Here is a 23,040-nt window from a genome sequence, read left to right on the forward strand (position 1 = left end):
GCTATGTTTAATGTGGATCTCCACATTTTAATATAAATATATAATATAAATTTAATATAAATATAATTTAATCAATTTAATTTTCTAGCGTTTAACCATGTTCAGAGTAGGAAGAAAGGGTGAGACAAGTTGGGGCAGATTACAGTAGCTATACTGTGATATCATGTAGCCGGAGAAAAAGGACAAGCGCAGTTAGTGTAGCTGAGTGGCATATTCCATTTTTTCTAGTTGTGTGGAAGGAAGTTTGTTTGCTGCAGTTTTAGTCGGACAGATAGAGCATCATCATTTATCTTTCCTGTCAAAACAATTGAAACCCCTGCAGAGAAAACGAGAGTCACCATACCTGCCTGAGACATTGTTGCTGGACTTTGGTGCAGACACACTGACGAGGCAGAACTGCAGGATGAAGGATGAATTAATCCAGGTCTGCTGATAACACATCTGTAAGAGACACAGTAACATTTGTATTCAGATCCACAGACGTAAACCAATCAGTTAGCTGTAACAGCTGATGAGAAAGAAGAGCTTAAGAGAAAACGGGAATATTTGTTGGCATGACCAAAGAGACAAATCCTTGATTCTGTGACTGTCATCGATATAACTTCAGTGTTTATGCAGCAGATCTGCATCTGTCATTGTTTGCTCACTATTCTTTGAGGAAGCATTCATTTAGTATAAAGGAGACAACAGCAGAATGAAAACAGCTCGTAGCTCATTTTCTATTTGCTGTGTTTTTTAAATGAGTTTAAAGAATCAGATTCCTGAAATACTTACATATGTAGAATATTTCAATGATATTCATGCAGACCATCTATCTTACAAGGCAGAATTAATTTTCTTTTCATTTTTTTTTAATTTAAACCAGTCTATAAGTGTCAGGGTTTCTGGGTCGTTGACCCAGTATTTTCAGTTCACGTTTACTGTTTATCTTCTGCCTGTTCCACTTCCTGTTTTATTGTGTTAGCCTTGGTCTGTGCGCATTATGTTCAGTCCTCTTCCCATTTATCATTAGTTCATTATGTTCAGCTGTTCACTCACCTGTCTCTAATCACTCATCAGTCAGCCTGTGTATTTAAGTTCCTCAGTTCCAGCAGTCCATGGTCGTGTCATTGATGTTATGTTGTTGTTTCCGCCTGCGTTCAGTCAGCTAGCCATTCAGTCTTTCAGTCAGTCAGTCAGTCAGTCAGTCCTTCATTCATTCATTCAGTCAGTCAGTCAGTCAGTCATCCAGCCAGCCAGCCAGCCCTTTCCTACTTCTGTTCTGTTTGTTCACTCTGTCGACAATAAACACCAACCTTCACCTACCTACCTGTGAGTCCAGCATTTGGGTCCTCCTTCTCTCATCCACGACACTAATCCTGACAATAAGCATTAGAAATATATTTGTAGTTCACTCCAGCTATCACTTTAAATGCAATAAACTCAAATAGAGGCTGCCCCTTTATATCTTCCACCTCAAGCTCAGGAAAATGTCATCAAACTCAACTCTTAGCACACTTGCCCTTTCCTCATTTGTAACTTTCTCTACGACTAAAAAATATATATAATAAAAGGAAGTACTTTGCGATATATCACACAGACATAGTCACCATGTCACCCACTGGAGTCTAATGGGTGATGTCATGGTGGCTACACTGAGGCTTCAGAATGCTAATGTCGCCATTTAAAGCTGTAATGTTAGCATTTGGTTTTTGAAGCAAGAATTTGAATGAGAGGTTGGAGTGTTAAACTGTCAGCTAATGCTAGTTAATGGTTGTTAGCTAAGTAAACACCTATTAAAATACTGGAAATTTATATTATTCGTCTGAGGGTGAGGCCTAAGAGAAGTCTGTTGGCCAGAGATGTCCATGTCTACACTCCCATTAAGGTGGCCCCTCCCCAGACTTTAAGCAGACAACATGCAGAAAAGTTATTTGGTTTTGCTACAACCAGTGTTGGGCAAGTTACTTTGAAAAAGTAATTAATTATAGTTACTAGTTACTTCTTCAAAAAAGTAACTGAGTTAGTAACTGAGTTACAAGATTCTAAAAGTAATTAATTACTTGAAAAGTAACTATTGCGTTACTTTAAAAAAATGTTTAACCCTCTGGGGTTCAGGTTGTAATTGGCCATTTTTACTACTTTTGATTTTCCGTCTACATTTCACCTTTAAAAACGATTTCCTTTGCCTTGTTTGGTCTCCTTCTTTTCAGCACAACCTCACGTGTCTGAATTTACAGTTATGTTTGTACAGTTACTGTATTAACACAATTGATCGAAAATCAGACAGAAAACATAAAATCCGACCACAAACATGTTTAATGAATCATATTTCATAACTTTAAATGCAAATATAAATTGTCAATTTTAAAATCATATGCACAAGTTTTGCAAACAACAAATTTATTTGCAGCCATTTACCTTTTTTTTAAAAAATAACCATTTCAAACTATTTACAGAACAATCAGCTGTTCTGCATTCAATAAGATGTCACACAAATTATTTGTGCCACTCCAAAAAAATTATTTCTGTCCACTATAAAGGAGAACATCACAGCCTGATACCTGCAGGTCTGACAGCAGCAGGTGTCACTCCTGTTTCTACCTGGAGACAGCAGTCGCCTCATTGTTCTGACACACAACACAAAACTATCCACAATACTACACACTAACTACACAAAACAACACATTAAGTACACACTCCAAACACGCTAAATGTCACAAATCTCTCACATCTCAAAACTCTCTCTCTCTCTCTCCGTCACTCCTAAAACTCCCCCCTCTTCCTAAACAACCAAATGTCATGTTGCCATATCATTTTTGATTGGTCGACATGGTGCGTTTTTTCCACCAACACGAACGGGCTGTTTTTGGTTTGCTCATAAGCAGAGAGTGCTCGCTGCGCTGTCCTTAGACGTTAAACGTGACGAAACTATTCAGGGAAAAGCGCTGCGTATATATTGTTTATCATGACTCTGGTTTTACGTGGCCTATCAACACAGTTTATAATGTATATGTCACCTTGTTGCTTTGTCTTTAAGTGGTCATGTGATTGGCTTACCACGACAACGTTATTCTTCCTCAGTCAAACAGCAGCACTCATGCAATTGTTTTGCCCCGTTAGCTCCAGGTGTTGTGCCAAAAAGTGATCGTCTGCTAGAAAGTGATCGCCTCCCGCGGGAGCGCACGCAGCTGCTTAAAGCTGTAGCGCCCAGATTACTTACAGCTACGACCGCACCGCATTTTCTTCTTAGTAACGATAACGGCGTTGTAACGATAGAAATAGTAATTAGTACGATGACTCGTTATTGAAAAAAAGTAACAGTGGGTGATGAGCAGATCTGGAAAGGCACCCGTCCATTTCAGAGCCAGCAAATTCATACCTACAGCTTATTAAGCTAACATGCATGTCTTCACACTGGAGTACGGAGACAGGAGAACAGGCAAACTGCTTAATGGCCCCTCCTGAAACACTGAAAGATGTAACATTATAGACATGGGACTTCCACCTTCCTCTTATGTGTATGGAAACTGAATGTTGGACAAATGTTTAGCATCAGTGAACACAAGTCACTATGGTAACTAATGCCATTTATGACTGCATTAGTTACCATGGGCACAAAGTGAGAAAAACAAGATTACTAACCTAATTCACCTCAGAGATCCCTCCTTTTAATGATACATGTGAAAGTCAGTGTGCGCGTGTGTGTGTGTGTGTGTGTGTGTGTGTGTGTGTTATGATGCTTTCTGTGTGGCAGAGCCTTCAGATGGATTTTGTATGTCAGTGAGTGTGAAACTCCGCGAGTGCCAGGCGGATCCTTTGCAACTGTCATACCTTCATTTCCAATAATAAAATAACAGAACGTGCAATTTGATACAAAAGTCACTAATTGAGTGCAAAAAGCACATATTTTAAAACATCAATGTGCTGGTTCAGCATTAGCATCATTCTCAGAATTAACAGCTGTGTTACAGCAGTGAAAGTGGCAGCTCATGAAAAAGAAGTCCTAATCTGGCGTATATAAATAAAAACTGCAATTACACCTAGAACCCCCCCCCCCCAGCATAGTTCAGATAAATATTTACTCATTTCTCAAGAGCAGCTGCTGTTGTGAAGCTGCTATCAGAGCCTGTTTTGACATGTTTTTCAGTGCAGCACTGTTAAACCTCAACTGTCACTATAATGCCTGAATTATACTTCAGTGTGAAAGATTTAGTAAGGTGGAGGATTCTAATTTCAGTATGATGTACAGAAATAAACAAACAATCCTTAGATTTCTCTACAACGTTGACGTCTCATGCGGCTTAGTGACCTGCCAGCCAATTGGTTAACAGTATTGTGTTGCTGTGGTACATTTTTTCCCACCTTAACCCTTGTGTGGTGTTCATATTTTTGTTACTCAGCCAGTGTTCTTATTTTATGTTAAATTACTCAACTTACTTCATCCCAATTACAAGCCATATGAACAGCAAACATGGTTAATTTTTTCCCTTTACCTTTGTTAGATCACATTTATGAATTAATGTGCTTCTTGTTTTTTGGGTTTTTTTTTATAACATTTTATAAAAAATCAGTTATAATCAAGTGGAGTGAGTGGAAAGGCACAACACATTTACATGTGAAGCAATATGTTTCACAACTAAATGGGATCAGCTGCTCATCAATGGTGACATTAGGCCCAGGGTTGTAAAACAGGGGGAGGCGGTGCACACACTTATCCCACACTGTCCTGATGGCAGCTAGCTTGTCTCTCTGCCGTCGAGCTGGTCTGTCGTCTCGGTTATCAAAACGGATAATCCTGGAAATTTTGTGGAAGTTTTCCAGAGACATTGATGCACGGAAAGGTTCGTGCCGGTTTCTGCATCCCACAGGGATTCTGTGGATTCCCCTTTGGACCTGAAAACTCCTGCAAGGATAAGAACTCCAAAGTAGGCCTTTGGGGTTGATCAGTTTCATGATTGAAGTAGTTGCAGGAGAGGGAGGGAGAGAGAAGAGGCAGTCGCTCCATATATCGGTTGTTAAGCTTAACGCGGGAATGCTTTACAAACATTCAGAGATGAACTTACACATTTGCTTTACTTCTCTCTGAGATCACTTCCTCGGAGATGAAATGCTGGTTTGGTAGCGAGGCTACAAATACACACAGCCGCTCTATCACGTGACGCATACTGCTGCGACGTGCTACAGTTATGAGCCGAGTTACGCCGTGTCGCAAGTTTTGTGAGGTGCTTTTTTGATATTTAATGGATTGATTACATTTTTTATTTCTCTCCGATATCCGATCCAGTAATTTACGGCAGTATCGGACCGATACCGATACGTGATATTGGATCGGTCCATCTCTAAAAGAAACCAAACACTTTTTCAAATTAATACAACTTTTGTCCCTGATTTAGCTCCACGTGATACAGCATCTCAGTGAGCATCACCCAAAAATCATGCAGTAATCATTTACCAGGAAGCTGTTGTTCCATTTAAACCTCATATCCTGAATGTGATCAAGACCGGGGAAGTATTAATAAACAGTGCACTCATGTCCATGGAAACAAAGTTACTCAGTACTTTGAATAATAAGAGAATATGAGAGCAGGGCCTGTACTAATCATTTTATTATTAGTGTGTTTCTGAGTCTCTACTTATGCCTCAATCAATATTAATTTTAGTTGGGCACATGTTTAAAGATATGTAACTATGGGAAAGGTAGTGCCTTAGAATGAAAACAGCATTTAGTGTCAGATCAGGCTTTTGTGAAGGACAATGAGGATACAAATGTCCCCCTGTGACAGACATGAGAGGAATTAACTCATCTGAGAGACGGCTGGAGGACAGAGACGGGACGGACACATCAGCTTTGATCCTGAGAGACACATCTCTGAATCACATAACAAAAACACAAAGCTACAAACAATACTGTGCATTCATAAGTGTAGATTGTCCTTATATGTCCCAGGTACACAGAGGATATATAACATTTGCACCAGCATTAAAACATTAGTGTGTGTGAGTGCAGCTGCAGATGCACACAATCTCTTTCTTGTTTTATTTTCTGTCTTTATGAACAGCAAAGTGATTTTGAGCCACAATTTAAAACCACAAAACAACTTCTTTTTATTGGACCTTGAAAAGCAAATGTCCAAGTCTTTCAAAATAATGGTCTTGTTCGATCAATGCTCTATTGTTTACTGTAACACCAGCTTGACTTTGCCTTGATAATCTGTCACTTCATTCCCTGAATACTCAATCACAGGGAGAGAAGAAGAAATGTGGGAGACAGTCGTGACAGAGGCAAGGCCATTGTTCTCATTAGATCTCCTTTTCCTCAGACAGACTTTGTCTGCAGCAACATTTCACAAAGATCAGAACACGCTCAAGCAGCAACAACCACAGCTTGAGGCTGAAGCTAATGCATCCTTTGTCAACGTTGCTTTAAACTGCAATGCTACAGCTGCTCAGTGCCCCCAAAAGTAAATAAATAAAAAATCCCCAGGTCCGAATGACTCCCAGTCAACTTCTTTTGAAATGTGATAAACTAATCTGAGGCAACATGTTTGATGATAGATTGCTACACCATTCTAATTAATCAAATCCTGCTTTATGAATGTCACTGAAACATATCGCTGCATGATGTTGCAAACACATATCGTGTCAAATTGGTTTGCAAAGTCTGGCTAACCTCAGCAGTGCAGCAACAGCTCCTCTGGTTTCTTCCTCGGAGCCACAAAATATTGTTACACCTGGCTTTGCTTCAAAAAGAAAAAAAAACTTGAATCACTACACTACTACAGTGCATTTGGGGCACTTCATTTATTATATGAATTATAAATAAATGTCATGGCCTGAGGTAAACTTTCCCTAAAATATAAGATCCCTTCTGATCACTGTTCACAAACTCAGTGTAGGCAGGACACAAATTCAAACAGCTCAACTTATATCAGGTGTGATGGTTCAGCTGATAATAGTAATAATAATAATACATTTTATTTGAAAGCGCCTTTCAAAACACTCAGGGTCACTGTACACAGTAGAATAAAAGCAACATAAAAGCAAGCAGTTTAAAGAATCATAAAAGCACGAGACATAAACAAATAAAACAGCAGAGTGGAGAGGTTATGTGGGATAAGCTATTTTGTACAAGTGGGTTTTGAGTTTGGACTTAAAGAGTGAGAAGGAAGAGATGTTTCTTAAATCAGGAGGTCGGAAATTCCAGAGTCGTGGAGCAGAGCAGCTGAAAGCCCTGCTCCCCATGGTGGCAAGACAGGGGGAAGGGACGGAGAGTGAAAGGGAAGAAGAAGATCTGAGACAACGAGATGGGGCGGTGATCTGAACCAGATCAGAGAAATATGGAGGAGAGAGATGATGAATAGCCTTAAATGTGTACAAGAGTATTTTGAAATTGATGCGATATTTGACCGGGAGCCAATGAAGCTGCTGCAAGGTAGGAGTGATGTGGTCGACAGAAGGGGTCCTGGTGATGATACGGGCAGCAGAGTTCTGGACGCGTTGGAGCTTGTGGATGGATATTTGAGTAAGACCAAAAAGAAGTGAGTTACAATAATCAATCCGGGAAGTAACAAGGCTATGGACAAGAATGGCAGTGGCATGTGGGGTGAGAAAAGGACGGAGACGATTAATGTTGCACAATTGAAAATATGCAGACAGAGTAACATTATTAATGTGCAGTGTTGGTCAAGTTACTTGAAAAAAGTAATCAGTAACTAATTACTGATTACTTCCCCAAAAAAGTAATCCCGTTACTTTACTGATTACTTATTTTCAAAAGTAATTAATTACTTAGTTACTTAGTTACTTAGTTACTTTTTAAAAACACGATTTACAACCTGAAGAGGTGATAAAGCGATAGATCTTTCAGCCCAATTCTACTTTTTCTACATAATCCATCATACAAAATGTAATCAAATGGAAAAGTCTCTTTTTTTAACTTGTTTTATCAGTTTTAATCTTTTAACTTTATGCATCAAGCAAAAATTTAATTATATGCAACATTCTCTGACTTGAATAAATTAGTTTAACATTTAAACCTATTTTCTGCACATTCCAGCACATAAAATAAAATATTTTTTGTGTTTACACTCACTCTTTCAAATAGATGCAAGTAAAACACAGCAGAAAATAAATAAAGTCAAAGACTCAGCGGTCCTGTTGCTCTATTTTCATCTGTAAAGCAGGACTGCGGTAGGCGGAGGTTTACCCTGGTGCAGGTGTGCCGCGGTCAGTTGAAGAATCCGCGAGTTTCTCTGTGAATTTCCCATTACGTTGTTGCGCACTCGGTGCTTGCTTGGAAGTTTAGGGGTTTTTTTCGCTGTAAAAAGAAGTTTTTCACAATGGACGCTAATGTTTTTGTCACTTTTTATGGAATCAAACTCAAAGTAAGGTCAGTACTTCCACGCTTTAAACGCTGCACGCTCATACTCTCTCCCACAATCGATATGTGATCCATTGTTGATCTGCACACAGCTGTTGTCACTAACGGCGCACTCGCTTACGTCACTGTCGTGAGACATTCTCGCAAAAAATCACGGTTTTAGTAACGCAGTAACGCAGCGTTACTACGGGAAAGTAACGGTAATCGGCTTTTCTGTTGCGAGTCCGTCTCTCTTCTTTGTTTTTGGCCCACTTTGCACCAGAAAGAGGAAACCAGCGGCTGAACAACAGCAGCACGTTTAAGCTTGATAAGCTGTTGTTAGAATGTATTTAATATTACTTTCTACACCAGGATCCTTTTCTACGCAGCTGACGGCTGGTAACTGCAGGGGCGGATCTAGCAAAGTATAGCCAGGGGGGCCGATAGGGCATTAACAGGGAAAAGGGGGCACAAAGACATACTTTTCTTTCTTATTCTCATTTAAAATGTCGAGCTTTTAATACATAATTATCTGACACCCAAAGTTTTAATTTGATGTAAAATGAATAGAAGTCAATTACTGTATATAGTAACTATTAAGTCTAATATACCCTAGTAAGCTATAGTACTTTTTCCTTTGGGAAGGTACCATCTGTGCAGTCTGCAATTTTGTTGAAGAAAGATGTTGAATCTATTTAATATTTCTTGAAAAATAATTTATTTCTGTGCATTTTTTTTCACACTGCATCAAATTAAGGTTGATTACGTCGATTAAGCATCATGAGGTGGAGCGTGAGGGGTGGTTCCCTATTTTTTATTTATTTATTTTTGTTGTTGCTGGGAGTTGGAACCCTATTAGTTAGGTTGCTTAATATTTATGCTAAGTACTCTTTAAAATACCAGAATAGGGAGGATGGTGTAGGTTTAAGTTTATTAGATTGATCAGTATTGCTGAACTATGAAATATTTTTTTTTGCATACAGGTATAACAGAATAGCTTTAGTGTAGTTGTTGTTTTAAACTTGAGTATGAACTTATACAAAATGCAGCAAGATATTTAAAAACAGTTTTGTTGATTAAAAAACACTATATCGGATTCATATCGGTATCGGCAGATATCCAAATTTATGATATCGGTATCGGTATCGGACATAAAAAAGTGGTATCGTGCCATCTCTAGTTTAGAATACTATTGAGACTAGAGTTATAATAGGAAACTAAGTCCTCTTGGGTGAGCAGGTTATGAAAATGCAAATGACTAGAGAAAGCAAAAGAAAGTATCAGGATTGATTTTCTTAATATTCCGAAAAGAAATGGTACAAAGGTTCTTGGTTATAGAAAAGGTCATTTTCATATTGAAAGAAAGAAGCAAGTGGTCAGAAATTAGCAGTTCATCAGCTTTACAATTAAAAGGAGTAAGTCCAGAGCAACAAACTAGGACCAAAGTATGGCCCTTAGTATGAGTAGGAAAGTTTATGTGTTGTTTAAAGCCAAAACTATCGAGGTAGGATGAGAAGTCTTTGGTGAGTGGATGATCACTGTTATCCATATGAATATTAAAGTCTCCCAGGAGTATTATATTAGGGGACACAGTAGTTATGTGAGTCAGGAGATCAACAACCTACCTCTCTGTAGCTCTGCAGATCAGATCAGCGCCCTATTAAAGTCGCTTTAGCACGTGCGCATCTCTTGCAAGCCACTTTGCAGCCCTCGTCCACCTCAGCTGCCACAGATGCCTGCTCTGCTCTGTGCTACAGCCACAACCACGCGGATGGTGGCAACTAAATATAAATGACGACAGATGGATATATCACTTTACTTTCCAGTACAGAGTTCTTGACTGACTCTCTGTGGTCCCCCCAGAAGCATACAGATTATTACAATTATAATGGTTCCATGGAAATCATGTATCTACTTTTAGTGAAACTAACCGCAAAAACGACTTGTGCATATTCAGTCACCGCTGTGTTTAAGTACATCTCAGTGGGGTTATTGCAGAGGGACAAATGCACAACAGTGCATAACTGTACTTAGGCGCCATGTAAATGAAAGGGTGTGGTGTGTTAAGGGTTAAACATGTTGAATGTGTGGTAAACTCCACTTGCTGCCTTAAATGTGAGTCTGGATGCATAAATTATGATCCCTGCTCTAATTTTGGCAAGCATACATTACATAAAATAGTTATACTGGTAAATTAATGTTTAATCCAGTTAGGAAGAAATACTCACTCAAGCTTATACTGCTTATTAGGTCAGCAAGTAACCTTTATTTATAGCAGGAATATTATTTTTACATATGCGGCTAATTTATTGTGTTTATAGTCATGAAATATAATTATGTGAGCCTAAAACTCTTAATTCAGATTAGAGCTGGGCGATATGAGATTTTTTCATATCACGATATGTTTTTTTCATTTCAGGCGATAACGATATCTATCACGATATAAGCCAAATAACTATATTTGTAAGATTTAAATGTGCCGTTGCTCACAAGTAAAATGTGAAATAATCAGCAGCTTGTTTTGATTTAAATATTTATTTCCCATAATAAGTTCAACAGGGTAGATGTACTTAAGGAACATGAGACTTTTTCAGATAAATAAAGGCAAATATTGCAAACTACACAAAAGGCAGCCACTAAAGCGTTTAAGTTTCAAAATAGAACAAATTAAACAGACTAAACTGTCAATTCCACTTAGAAACAAAATATTAATTCTAAAAATAAATCTTAGTTTGTTTTACAGAAGAACAGACAAAACTGACTAACTTTTGTCAATATCAAATAAACTGAGAACTAAAAGGAAATTCTCAATCTCTCCTTGTTGTATAGCTTAGCTTTTCAAACAGTTTTAACAGTTACTTTAGTCTGACAAAAGCCGAATGACGAATTAGCGCTTCCAGTCAGAGACTGAGGCTACGTCCACACGTACACGGGTATTTTTAAAAACGGAGATTTTCCGTTTTCGTTTTAAAAAATAATCCCGTCCACACATAAAGGCAGAAATGAAGGAAAACGCTGCTAGGAACATGCCAAAGCAGCAGGTGGAGCTAGATTCCTAACCGTGCAGAAATGTTGGCCAATCAGAAGTCTAGAAGCCTCGGTGGGAAAAAGTAAACAAAGCTGGGGCATAGAAGCAGAACCGAGTCGTATGTGTGGACGGACAGTAACTGTGTGTATATGTAAGCATTTAAACACTGCAGAGAGTAGAATTAACAGTAACAGTATTGTAGAAATTCATTTCACCGAAACAATAACGTGGCGCACAGTGTGACGCATGCACCAGTTTATTGTATTTCCAGACTTGCTTTCGGCACAATTTACAGTGCACGCTACTCTGTTTTTTGTCAGACTTGAAATAGCCGAAATACCTTCACACTACGGAACTTCTATGGCTCTTCCGTTCGACAATCTCTCCGGCATTGGAACCATCATCTCTTCGGTCACGCTCGGTTGATTTTTCTAGTCGGCACATTCATTTCCTCCATTACGCGCTGGCTGCTTCCCAAACAAACACACGTGCGGCTTGGCACTTGTGCTGTACGTAACAAGTCACGCGACGTGACGCTGTGGCTGTGATTGGTTCGGCTCTGCGCTACTTAATTTGGATTGGCTGACCTTTTTTTTTTTTTTTTTTTTTTTAAGAGGACCAGAGCGGCGAGGTCTATCGCGATAGCTTAATTTCTCTATCGAGTAAAAGTTATATCGCGATACATATCGTTATCGTTCTATCGCCCAGCTCTAATTCAGATTCAGATCACTTTAAATGAGATTAAAGTTGTAGGCATGTGGGTTTTTTTCTTTACTGTATTTGGCTATCGAACTTTTAGTTAAAGGTTATAAGTATTCTTTCAGTAATTTCTATCATTGTGCAGGGCTGAATTAAATCCAAGGTGAGAGGAGAAAACTGGCAATTAATTCAAAGAGACACATAAGGGGACCAAAAAAAAAAAAGCTTTTTAAATTTGTCACCCACTTAAAAGTCTTTGTGCTTCGCTGCTTTAATTGTGCTTTTTTACTTTGACTGACAGACTCACACTCTGCTGTGTGTTCTGATATTGCTGCAATCTTTAGTGCATTTGTGATGTTATTACACGACACTGGTTTTGTTCACCAAATGGTAAATGGCCTGTATTTGTATAGCGCTTTTACTAGTCCCCCATAGGGACCCCAAAGCGCTTTACACACCCAGTCATCCACCCATTCACACACTGGTGGAGGCAAGCTACAGTTGTAGCCACAGCTGCCCTGGGGCAGACTGACAGAAGCGAGGCTGCCATATCCCACCATCGGCCCTTCTGGCCAACACCAGTAGGTGAAGTGTCTTGCCCAAGGACACAACGACCGAGACTTTCCGAGCCGGGGCTCGAACCGGCAACCTTCCGATTACAAGGCGAACCCCCAACTCTTGAGCTACAATAGACCAAGAGTCTAATATGCAGAGACTGTACAGGTGGTTGAAGAAAGAGGAGGAGGATTGCAAAAGCATGAAATACAACTCTGAAAGCAAGCTCGTAAAGGTATCCACTTCCTATTTATGCCTCTCTTAGTACCACTTTTATTCTTAGTTTCTTTTGTTAGCAGAACGGACACCGCTGATGCACGATGGGCTTAAAGCCCCAGTCACACAGTGCATTGAGTCCAGTGGGAAATCACTTGACGACTACCGGTTTTGCGGGTTTTGCAAGTGGTTCCTGGCAGTTGGAAAAAGTTATATGTTAATGCACTGAAACCACCCATGTGATTGTTTTAATTACCAGTTATCTTAAAAACTTGTCAGCAAACACTAGTGAAATATTCAGTGTTTATAGAAGTGTGAACACTGCAGCATAACCTGGAAACAGAAGCCTTTTGCCATCAAAGTAAAAGTTGGGTCTTAACGCTGAAACCAACACATTTCAAAAGATGCCATTTTTACTTTGCAGGCAAAGTCTCCATTTCTAGTTTACATTACACTTTTTCAAGTTTCACTATGGTTCAGTGATACGGACGCTGCACCGGCCCGTCGTGGTGAAGAGAGAGCTGAGTGTAAAAGCGAAGCTCTCAATTTACCGGTCGATCTACGTCCCTACCCTCACCTATGGCCACGAGCTGTGGGTAGTGACCCAAAGAACGAGATCGCGGATACAAGCGGCGGAAATTAGCTTCCTCCGAAGGGTGGCTGGCCTCTCCCTTAGAGATAGGGTGAGAAGTTCAGCCATCCGGGAGGGGCTCAGAGTAGAGCCGCTGCTCCTCCACATCGAAAGGAGCCATCTGAGGTGGTTTGGGCATCTGACAAGGATGCCTCCTGGGCGTCTCCTGGGTGAGGTGTTCCAGGCATGTCCCACCGGGAGGAGGCCCCGGGGCAGACCCAGGACACGCTGGAGAGATTATATCTCTCGGCTGGCCTGGGAACGCCTTGGTGTTCCCCCGGATAAGCTGGAGGAGGTGGCTGGGGAGAGGGAGGTCTGGACCTCTTTGCTTAGGCTGCTACCCCTGCGACCCGGCCCTGGATAAAGCGGAAGAAGATGGATGGGTGGATGCTTGCAATCTAAGATTTACGCACATTCACACTCTGATGAATGCATCGGGAGTAACACAGGGTTCGGTATCTTCCCCATGGATACTTTGGCATGTAGAGTGGAGCAGGCAAGGATTGAACCACCAATCTAGTAGATAACCTGCTCGACCTCCAGACCTGCAGCCACCCCTCAAGTGTTTGCAAACAAGCAGCCATTTTCTATGTAAGCTACAAGGAACCGTGGCAGTCTGTTAGTGACCAAACCAAACACAAGCAGGTTTATGGTGTAAAATCCTTTTTGCATCCCAGCAACATACAGTTGCCAACAGATTGTAGCTCTGTGTGACCGATGCCTTACCAGATACAGAACAACTATAGAAACCAGAATGCAGTCTGGTTATTTTGAGAATCAATGATGTTCTATCAGAACAAGAAAGGCAAGTAGTGCTTGTCTTGTCTAAACTAAAAGTGGGCAAAAATTAACATATCAAAGTAAACTGATCTTTCTTTCCTTTTAACTCGGATAGTCGACAGCTATCCACAGTCGAAAATTGTTGCTAAAATTGTTTCTTGTTTGGTGCTCAAACTGTAGCTCTGTCATATAGGTGTGTCCCTTTCCCATTAACTATGACTTGAGCTGTTGAGGCTAAGAGGTCAGCAGCTTCTTTTTGGTAATTTGTTCATGCTCATTGTGGATAAAACTCTGGTCCCCATCCTTTACCGTCAGAAACCAGTGTGTGAGCGAAGCTGCTGCTGGATCAGCTTTCACTGCTCTGAGATCAGTTGCAACCTGTGCTTTGTGTGGTAACTAGTGCTGTAATTGTTACAACAATCTAATATGATTGTTGTAACAATTATTATTATTAATAAATAACTTCAGCCTCTTGAACTCTATTTTATGACCTTATGCATTAGTTTGGCTGGTAACGTTTTAAAATTACTAGCAGCCACAGGATGTGATATTGAAATAGATTATCTGTAATATCAGTAGCATCTGTTGAATTAATCTGATGCAGTTAAGAAATGTCAATATATAGCAGAGGATAATGCTGCATTCCTAATGCTGGAAGGGGAATAAAGAGGATCTGATTAATTGACAGGCATAAAAAACAACATGCACAGTGATTGGGATTGGGTATATATCTGGGTTTAAATACAGTTTGGAGGATTTGGGGTCTGAATTTTTAAAAAATGCTGTTTTTAAACATCTTATCAATCTTACACAGTCAGAGAAATGTGGGGATTAAGATGCAAAAAGATAGAGACAGAGAAGGATTGCCTCTGGCCCCAGTTTCAGAAGAATAGAGACATCAGTTGAGCTGCAGATGCCAATGAAAATAAAATCATTTGATTTTGGTACAGCTTATTAATGTCTCCTATTGTAGGCTTGAAGAGCACATGTTTCTCCTGTTAGTGGAAGTCCTGAGGATGGACATTTTGGTTGTATGTATTTAATTTTCTATGTAACAGATAACTATAATGCATGTTTCCCAGGTGATGTATTCCTTTATCTTAGGGACATTTCTGAGTAAGAGGAAAGACCTCTGTTTGCACAAGGGATCATTTTTCTTTCAAGACAGCAAAGTGCAACACCATCGTCACCACACACACCTTCCTCACCTGGCATGCAATAACAGGTGTGTTACTACAGATTCTGAAGTTTGTCAACGCTTGGACTGAACGCTTGTTTTCACCTGAAATAATACTTTAAAATGAAAGTGGATTAGTATGCACGTAGGCTTGGTCTTACAACGTAAACCAAGTTAACCCTGCTAGTTATCCTCTTTTATCAAGTTGTGGTCAGAGTTTCTTTTGTCAGCCTTTGATCCCTTCAGTTACGGAGTGCATTAATAAATCTAGCTGCATGACTCGACAGGACAGTCAGGACACTCAGGTCCTGTTAGGGAGAAGAGATACTCTCCCCGCTAGGGCCTGACCGCAACGTGGCTCCAGCCGCCCTAATTTCTGGTCCTGGAGAAAAGAGCCGCTCTGCAGGGGAAGTGAGAGGCTAATTGTCGAGAGAGGCACTGAAGGAGCAAAGCTGAATCAACTCTAATTAGGACACAATTACGGCTAACTCTCACAGCTGTAAAAATCCATTAACCTTTAATCGTACAGTTCATCAAACACTTGAGGTTAGAGTGTGTGTGAATGTGTGACAGTGTGTGAGTGAGAAGCTCATACAGAGCGATACAGAGATACATCCCTACATCCCTGCATCTGTGAGGAGAAAAAGCCCTGACTAGGAAAATATTTTGGCATATGGTGATCGTGACAGAACAATCAGGAGTGACGGAGAAGAACACTGATCTCACTGAATTCATGATCGATACATTAGTTATATATTCGTTTTGTCTTGTAATTTGTAACTGAAATTTCTCCCCATGTTTGTTCTCTCTGAGTACTCCAGCTTCCTCCCACAGTCCAAAGACATACAGCTAGTGGAGTGAATTTAGTGGTGATTCTAAATTTCTCATAGCTGTGAATGTGAGTGTGAATGGTTTTCTGTCTCTCTGTGTTAGCCCTGCAAGAGACTGTCCAGGTGTACCCCACCTCTGCCATGGGATAGATTCTAGGCCTGATCTTTTTGTTTACACTATTGTTGTTAGTTTGTTTAAAGGTGAAAGAATGTGGATATAAGCTTTCTCCGAAGGGAAGTTAGGCTTTCCCTCAGAGGGGGAGGGGCTCACAGTAGAGGTGCTACTCCCCCGGAGTAGAGGTAGTAGGCAGTAGAGGTACTCCCCTCCTGGAATTCATGTCTCTTGGCTGGCCTGGGAACACCTTGATGTTTCCCTGTATAAGCTGGAGTAGGTGACTGCCCCGCAACCCGACTTCAGATAAACAGTAGAAAATGGATGGATGATTTATTGTTTTGTTATTTTAGATTTAAACCTTTGTTATGGGTTTTTGAACAACGTGCATCATTCATAACAAACAGCACAATGTGCCACACGTTTCAAATCTCTCTCTCTCTCACTCTCTCTCTCTCTCTCTCTCTCTCTATATATATATATATATAGAGAGAGAGAGAGAGAGAGAGAGAGAGATACAGTATTGTGCAAAAGTTTTAGGTAGGTGTGAAAAATGCTCTAAACAAAGAACGCTTTCAGAAATATAAATGATTGTTTATTGGCCCCAAATGTATTCTGGACAACGACCCCAAACACCCAGCCAACGTCATTAAGAACTATCTTCAGCGTAAAGAAGAAGAAGAAGTACTGGAAGGGATGGTACGGCCCCCACAGTGCCCTGATGTCAGCATCATGGAGTGTGTCTGGGATTACATGAAGAGACAGAAGGATGTGAGGAAGCTGCATCCACAGAAGATCTGTGCTGTGCTTAGTTCTCAGAGATGTTTGGAACAACCTACCAGGCGAGTTCCTTCAAAAACTGTGTGCAAGTGGACCTAGAAGAAGGCAAAGGGTGGTTACACCAAATATTGATTTGGTTTAGGTTTCTCTTTTGTTCATTCACTGCATTTTGTTGATTGATGAAAATAAATGATTAACACTTTTTGAAAGCATTCTCCTCTTTCTCAGATTATTCTCTATAAACCAAAGAGATTTCTGTTTAAATTCTTCTACAGCAGTTTTGAAATGATGCTAAATTCAAAGTGTCATAAATCACCATTCAGATGTGGGTTTAAACTTCAACAAGTTGTCAGGACCACAGCCTACATATGACAGCGCTCGTGTAGGTGTATTGGCACTGTGGCTCCACAGTGTACCCCAAAATTGTTGCTACATGCAGATTTTATGCAAAGTCTATTGTAAAGACTACAGAGAATTAAAATAAAAAACAATTACAAAATGAACAATCATGTGGTATTTGCCTGCTGCACAAATCAAGGGCACTCATTAAGTCTCCTTATCTGTAAATCCTACCCTGTCTTATACCAAACACTGAAAATACTCCATAGGGCTATAGAAATGTGGCCACAACTGTAAGCTTAACAACATGACACATTTTCTCATCCAAAGCCAGCAGTCTGCTCCTCTGTCAGCTGTCACTGATTCCCAAATTGAAAGAAGTAATATTTATTAAACAGCACAGTGTAACAGTCCCACTGTATGACCCTAAAACGATGCTTATTCATTTTAAAATTACTTTTTGTTTATCTGTTTTTTGTAAATCAGAAAACTTCACACCAGCATTTCATTTAAAAACATGTACAATTTAAAATTACTGAGATTAATATAATACACACTAGCTGCAGATCTCAATATAAACATTGCTTAGTAAAACTGGGTAGGGCCACCGTTGTTCTCAAATAGCCTCGGTTCTTGGTTGTTTAAACACCATTACATCACATCACTTCTGCAGATACCATGCTCATGAAACCATTTAAGAGAGACAGATGCTGTTACAAAAAGATGCACATAGTCAGCATCGGTGGTATGCAAACCATGACTGACTGGTAATATGAAGCCTAAAGCAGGTGCATTAGGTGTTTCCACTTGTTAATATATTCAATTAAGACTTTGTCTCTATATCTTGTGGAAATAGTGACAGTCTTGATAGCAGTGAATTTACATAAATATGCATTTAAACTATGAGACTCTTAACATAGCAGCAAACAAATTAATAAACACTACAGCGCCTGTGAGTGAGTCATCCAACCTTCAGGCTACTAAGTAACAATATGCGTCATCCATCTAACTTTCGGCAGATATGGCCTTTTTAAAGTTTGAAATGTAGCTTTTAATTAGACATGGGCCTCCGGCCAATCATCTATGAGTTGGTAGATATGAGAACAAGAAGAAAAGATGTGACTCCTGGTGATGTTTGGCTGATGTTATCCAGGAGGACAGCAGCTGCGTCATACATTGATCTAGACACTAAAAATGCTTGATGGTGATCAAGAACCAACATTAAATACTGTTAAAAAACCACCATCAAATCTCATTGTTGACATATAAATGTTACATTACTGTCAGTAAATCTCTATACATGCATTTATTATGAAATCTCTTCAGGAAGGTGACTGAAGCCTAACAGCAATTTCAAGTGTGGCCTTAATACATGCAATCATAAACAAATGCAAAATTTAAAAACACTCATTTTTTCTTATTTACTATTTAACTTTTATTTATTTATTTATTTATTTATTGTAGTTTTACGTGGTCAAATATCTCTAAGTTATTTACATTAAGTCTTTGGAATAGATTCATGCAGCCATCATCGAGAATTTATGAAACTACAGGGTGGGCCATTTATATGGATACACCGTAATAACATGGGAATGGTTGGTGATATTAAAGTCCTGTTTGTGGCACATTAGTATATGTGAGGGGGCAAACTCCTCAAGATGGGTGGTGACCATGGTGGCCATTTAGAAGTCGGCCATCTTGGATACAACTTTTGTTTTTGCAATAGGAAGAGGGCCATGTGACAGAAAAACAATGGTGTGCTTGGTTTCAACGTAACTTTATTCTTTCATGAGTTATTTACAAGTTTCTCTTTGTTCTTATCTCCGTGTCTACTCTCACTGTACTGTGTGGGGTTTGATCTCTTTGTGTGTTTGTTCTTTGCTTGCATCTGGATTGTGTGTTTTCAGTCTGGGTGTCTGTCTCTGTGTTTATTTGTTCCCTGTCTTATTTTGATAGTCTCTTGTCCTGTGTGCTTTGTGTACAGTTTTGCTTCCCCTGATTTAGTTCACCTGTGTTTCCTGCTGTGTTCACCTCCCAGAGTATCTCATCAGTGTTTTTAAGCTAACGTGCCAACGGTAAGTGCAACAATAACGCTGCTTTTGAGTTCAGTTCTACTTCGAGTCAACACCTCTGCCTGCCACACAGCACCACATGACAAATGCATTATCCTTGCCACACAAAAGACTTTTATTTATTTATTACACAGACATACACAGGTAAAATTGATGTATGGGAAACATGCTGTAACGATCAGTCCTCACCAAACCACAGAGAGCCCAAAGGAGTCGCTTGAGTTTTATGACCATGCTCAGTGTGGCCAAATTCACTCACTCGAAGCTTCGATTCCAGAGTTTCATTGATCACTCCCTTGCTGCAGAATTGAACATCCTGCTTATTCTTCTACCTGACCCGTTCACTGTCTCTGCTTTGAACGGCTTCGTGTTAGTAGAACACAGAATCCAGCTGATCTCGTTAACCCTGTCTGGCCACCCCTAAAAAACCCTAACATAGACTGGCAAAAGAACTACATCTCTGGATGGAGTTTAAATTGTTATCATTATGTCTCAAGTCTGCTACACCTCCAGTAAAATCAAGGTGCTGTGAACCACCAGACCTTTCTTCTGTTTCTGGACTATCTTGATCTCGAAGACATTTTTAGTAAAGACCCGGCTCTCTTGCTTCCACCTCATCATCCCTGTGATTGTGCCATAGACCTACTACCCAGATCACCTTTGCTCTGTGATTTTGATGAACTGGTCGTTTAAGGTCTGAAACGCTCTGTAAGGGAGAAAGTTTTCTAGTTTTTTATATTTGGCTCACATTTCTTTCTGCCTTTTTTAGGTGAAGCAGGGCTGAAGAGGCGATGATGTGTTTGACACCGACACTTCTATATTTTCAGTCGTCTGACTCCTTATCTCCTCCACCTCGAGCACAGCTACGAATTCTGCTTGGAGGGCAAATTCGGTGTAAAGTATAGGAAGCTTTTTTCTTCTCTAATTTACTGCTGAATTCCTCGGCTATAGTGAGGCAATAGCGACAGCTCTGGCGCGCTATGTAGCTGTGTGGTCTGAGACCACTGAAGCTAAATGACAAACAGATGTCAGTTAATGAGCTCGGGGTGAAAACACTCTGAGTTGTGACACTGCAGTTGGATTGGATTGATGGATAACCAGAGAGAGAGCAGAAACAGAAATTTAAAAAAATTGTTTGAAATATTTATAAGTTTCTCTTATATTTTTGCAGATCAAGTTTTTACATTGTGATAGGCTGTAATTAGTTGGACAATACTTGCATCATATAAATAAAATAAAAAGAACGGTGGAGGCACAATCTCATATACAGGGGCGACCATGGCTCAGGGGTTTGGGAAGCGTATTCTGTAACCGGAAGGTCGCCGGTTCAATCCCCGGGCTCTCTGTCCTGGTCGTTGTGTCCTTGGGCAAGACACTTTACCCTACTGGTGTTGGCCAGAGGGGCCGATGGCGCGATATGGCAGCCTGGCTTCTGTCAGTCTGCCCCAGGGCAGCTGTGGCTACAACTGTAGCTGCCTCCACCAGTGTGTGAATGAATAGTGGCATTGTAAAGCGCTTTGGGTGCCTTGAAAAGCGCTGTATAAATCCAATCCATTATTATTACTGCCTGTTCTGGGTACACAAAAGCAACAACAGTCTAGGAAACCTCTCTCTCTCCCAGTGACAACTGGGACAGACTCCAGTATCCTATGAGAGGAAGAAATCGAAAGATGGAAAGTTAATTAACAAAATGAACATCATGTCAAATTTGACTTGAAATGATCAATCCAGTCTATAATCTCATCAAAAAACGTTCTTATGGAGGCCATAGAGCAAAAAACTGAGGGACATATTTTCTTAAGTGGCACCTCTAGGACTGAAATACGGCTGAAAGCAAATGCAAAAGTGTAAAAACTGCAGTTTCCCTAATGCCTAACAGGACTCTCACTTTTATAGCAAGTTTACAGCCCGGTTTGAAGACTTTCAATTAGATTCAATTTTATTTATATAGCACTAAATCATGACAGCAGTTGCCTCAGGGCGCCTGATATTCTGAGGATAAGACCCAACAGGAACACTTGGCAACAGTGGGGAGAAAAAACTCCCCTTTAACAGGAAGAAACCTCCAGTATCACCACACACACACACACACACACACACACACACACACACACACACACACACACACACACACACACTGTGGAACAGAGCCAGAGAGTAATAACTACTAATTAAATACTGAGTGGTGTATAAACACACAGTGAGTGAAGAAGAAACTCTCACTGCATCATGGGAATCCTCCAGAGCCGAGGCCTGCTGCAGCATAACTAAGAAAGGACTCATCTGATCCAGCACTAACCATAAACTTTATGAAAAAGGAAAGTTTTAAGCCTAATCAAGTAGGTGCCTGTGTCCCAAATCCAAACTGGGAGCTAATTCCACAGAAGAGGGAAAATGGTTTCTTTATTTCACTAAAGGTTTAGGTTTGACTGACAGGTGTGCCGACACAGCTTGCTGTAGCTGATTGCTTCCTCTCTGCTGTTCACAGCTGTTGGTTAGTTTTGGAGAATTTTAATAGAATTAGATGGTACACACCATCTAACACGTTTGTGTGTTGGTGAGTGAAATATAAGGGGAGGAAGGATAAGAGCAGGAAGGAAAATTAGAAAGTGGAAAGAGAAAAAGTTCCTCACTTTTTTCAACTTGCATAACAGCTCATCACAGGATGCTAATAACTGACATACAGTTAAGGGAAGGCTGGCAGTGAACCACTCACTCAGCATCACATTTTAGGTCTGCTCATTAGGAACAAACTGACCTGCGTGATCCAACTATCGTACTTTCCTCCAAACACTGGGAGGCTCAGACTGAAGCCATGCTGACCCTTTAATAAGAGGCTTCACCTCCAGAAACTCTCCATTAAAGACAGATGAGAGGCTGTTCTCTGTGGTGATGCGGGCAGCCAGGCTTAAAATCCCAGCCCTCATCCCTCATCCCTTCAATATGACAGGCTGGTAACGCAAACAGAGGAGACACACAAACAAATCATGGTTTGCTGTGAGTACGCATGCCTTGTGAGAAATGTCGAAGTGAGATCAAGGTCCCTGCTGTTTGCTGTGAACATGACTAAACTCTCCTTATTTGGAGAAATGACTGGTGGTGATGGTTTGACCAATCCTATATCTGCTCATGCCAAAAGGGAAACACTAGAAAGATGATTCCTCAGTGGATTTTGGGATTTTGCAAGTGAAAACTCATCTTCCTGTGCATCCTAATTCACATTAAAATTGTAACATTGCCTAAACACTGAACACGAGTGGCAGCAATGACAGCTTAAAGCTAAAGCCTGACCTGACCATCTGAGGTCTAAACCTAAGACTAAGATTATAGAACTTTTTTTCTGCTTTTTAATTGTTCACCCAAAGCTTTGGCAATCAGATAAATTAAAACTACAATCAAATAAAAAGAATCACTCTAACGTCGGGCTCATCCTTTGTTGCAATCATAAGTCATTTTTTTGCTTTTCAAACTCACCCATTA

The 23,040-nt window shown here is 40.2% G+C and overlaps 1 long non-coding RNA gene across 1 annotated transcript; it reads right to left on the reverse strand.

Annotated features, from left to right (window-relative positions):
- Window positions 1-1,262: 1,262 nt before the first annotated feature.
- On the reverse strand, window positions 1,263-20,960 carry LOC120724499. The gene is made up of 3 exons (XR_005693942.1): window positions 20,829-20,960; window positions 10,156-10,159; window positions 1,263-1,274 (listed from the first exon to the last, which is right to left on the reverse strand). It is a non-coding gene; the product is annotated as an uncharacterized LOC120724499 (long non-coding RNA).
- Window positions 20,961-23,040: the final 2,080 nt, after the last annotated feature.

The sequence above is a fragment of the Simochromis diagramma genome, unplaced genomic scaffold (assembly GCF_900408965.1).
Source record: "Simochromis diagramma unplaced genomic scaffold, fSimDia1.1 OVJJ01000692.1, whole genome shotgun sequence".
Classification (NCBI taxonomy): Eukaryota; Metazoa; Chordata; class Actinopteri; order Cichliformes; family Cichlidae; genus Simochromis; species Simochromis diagramma.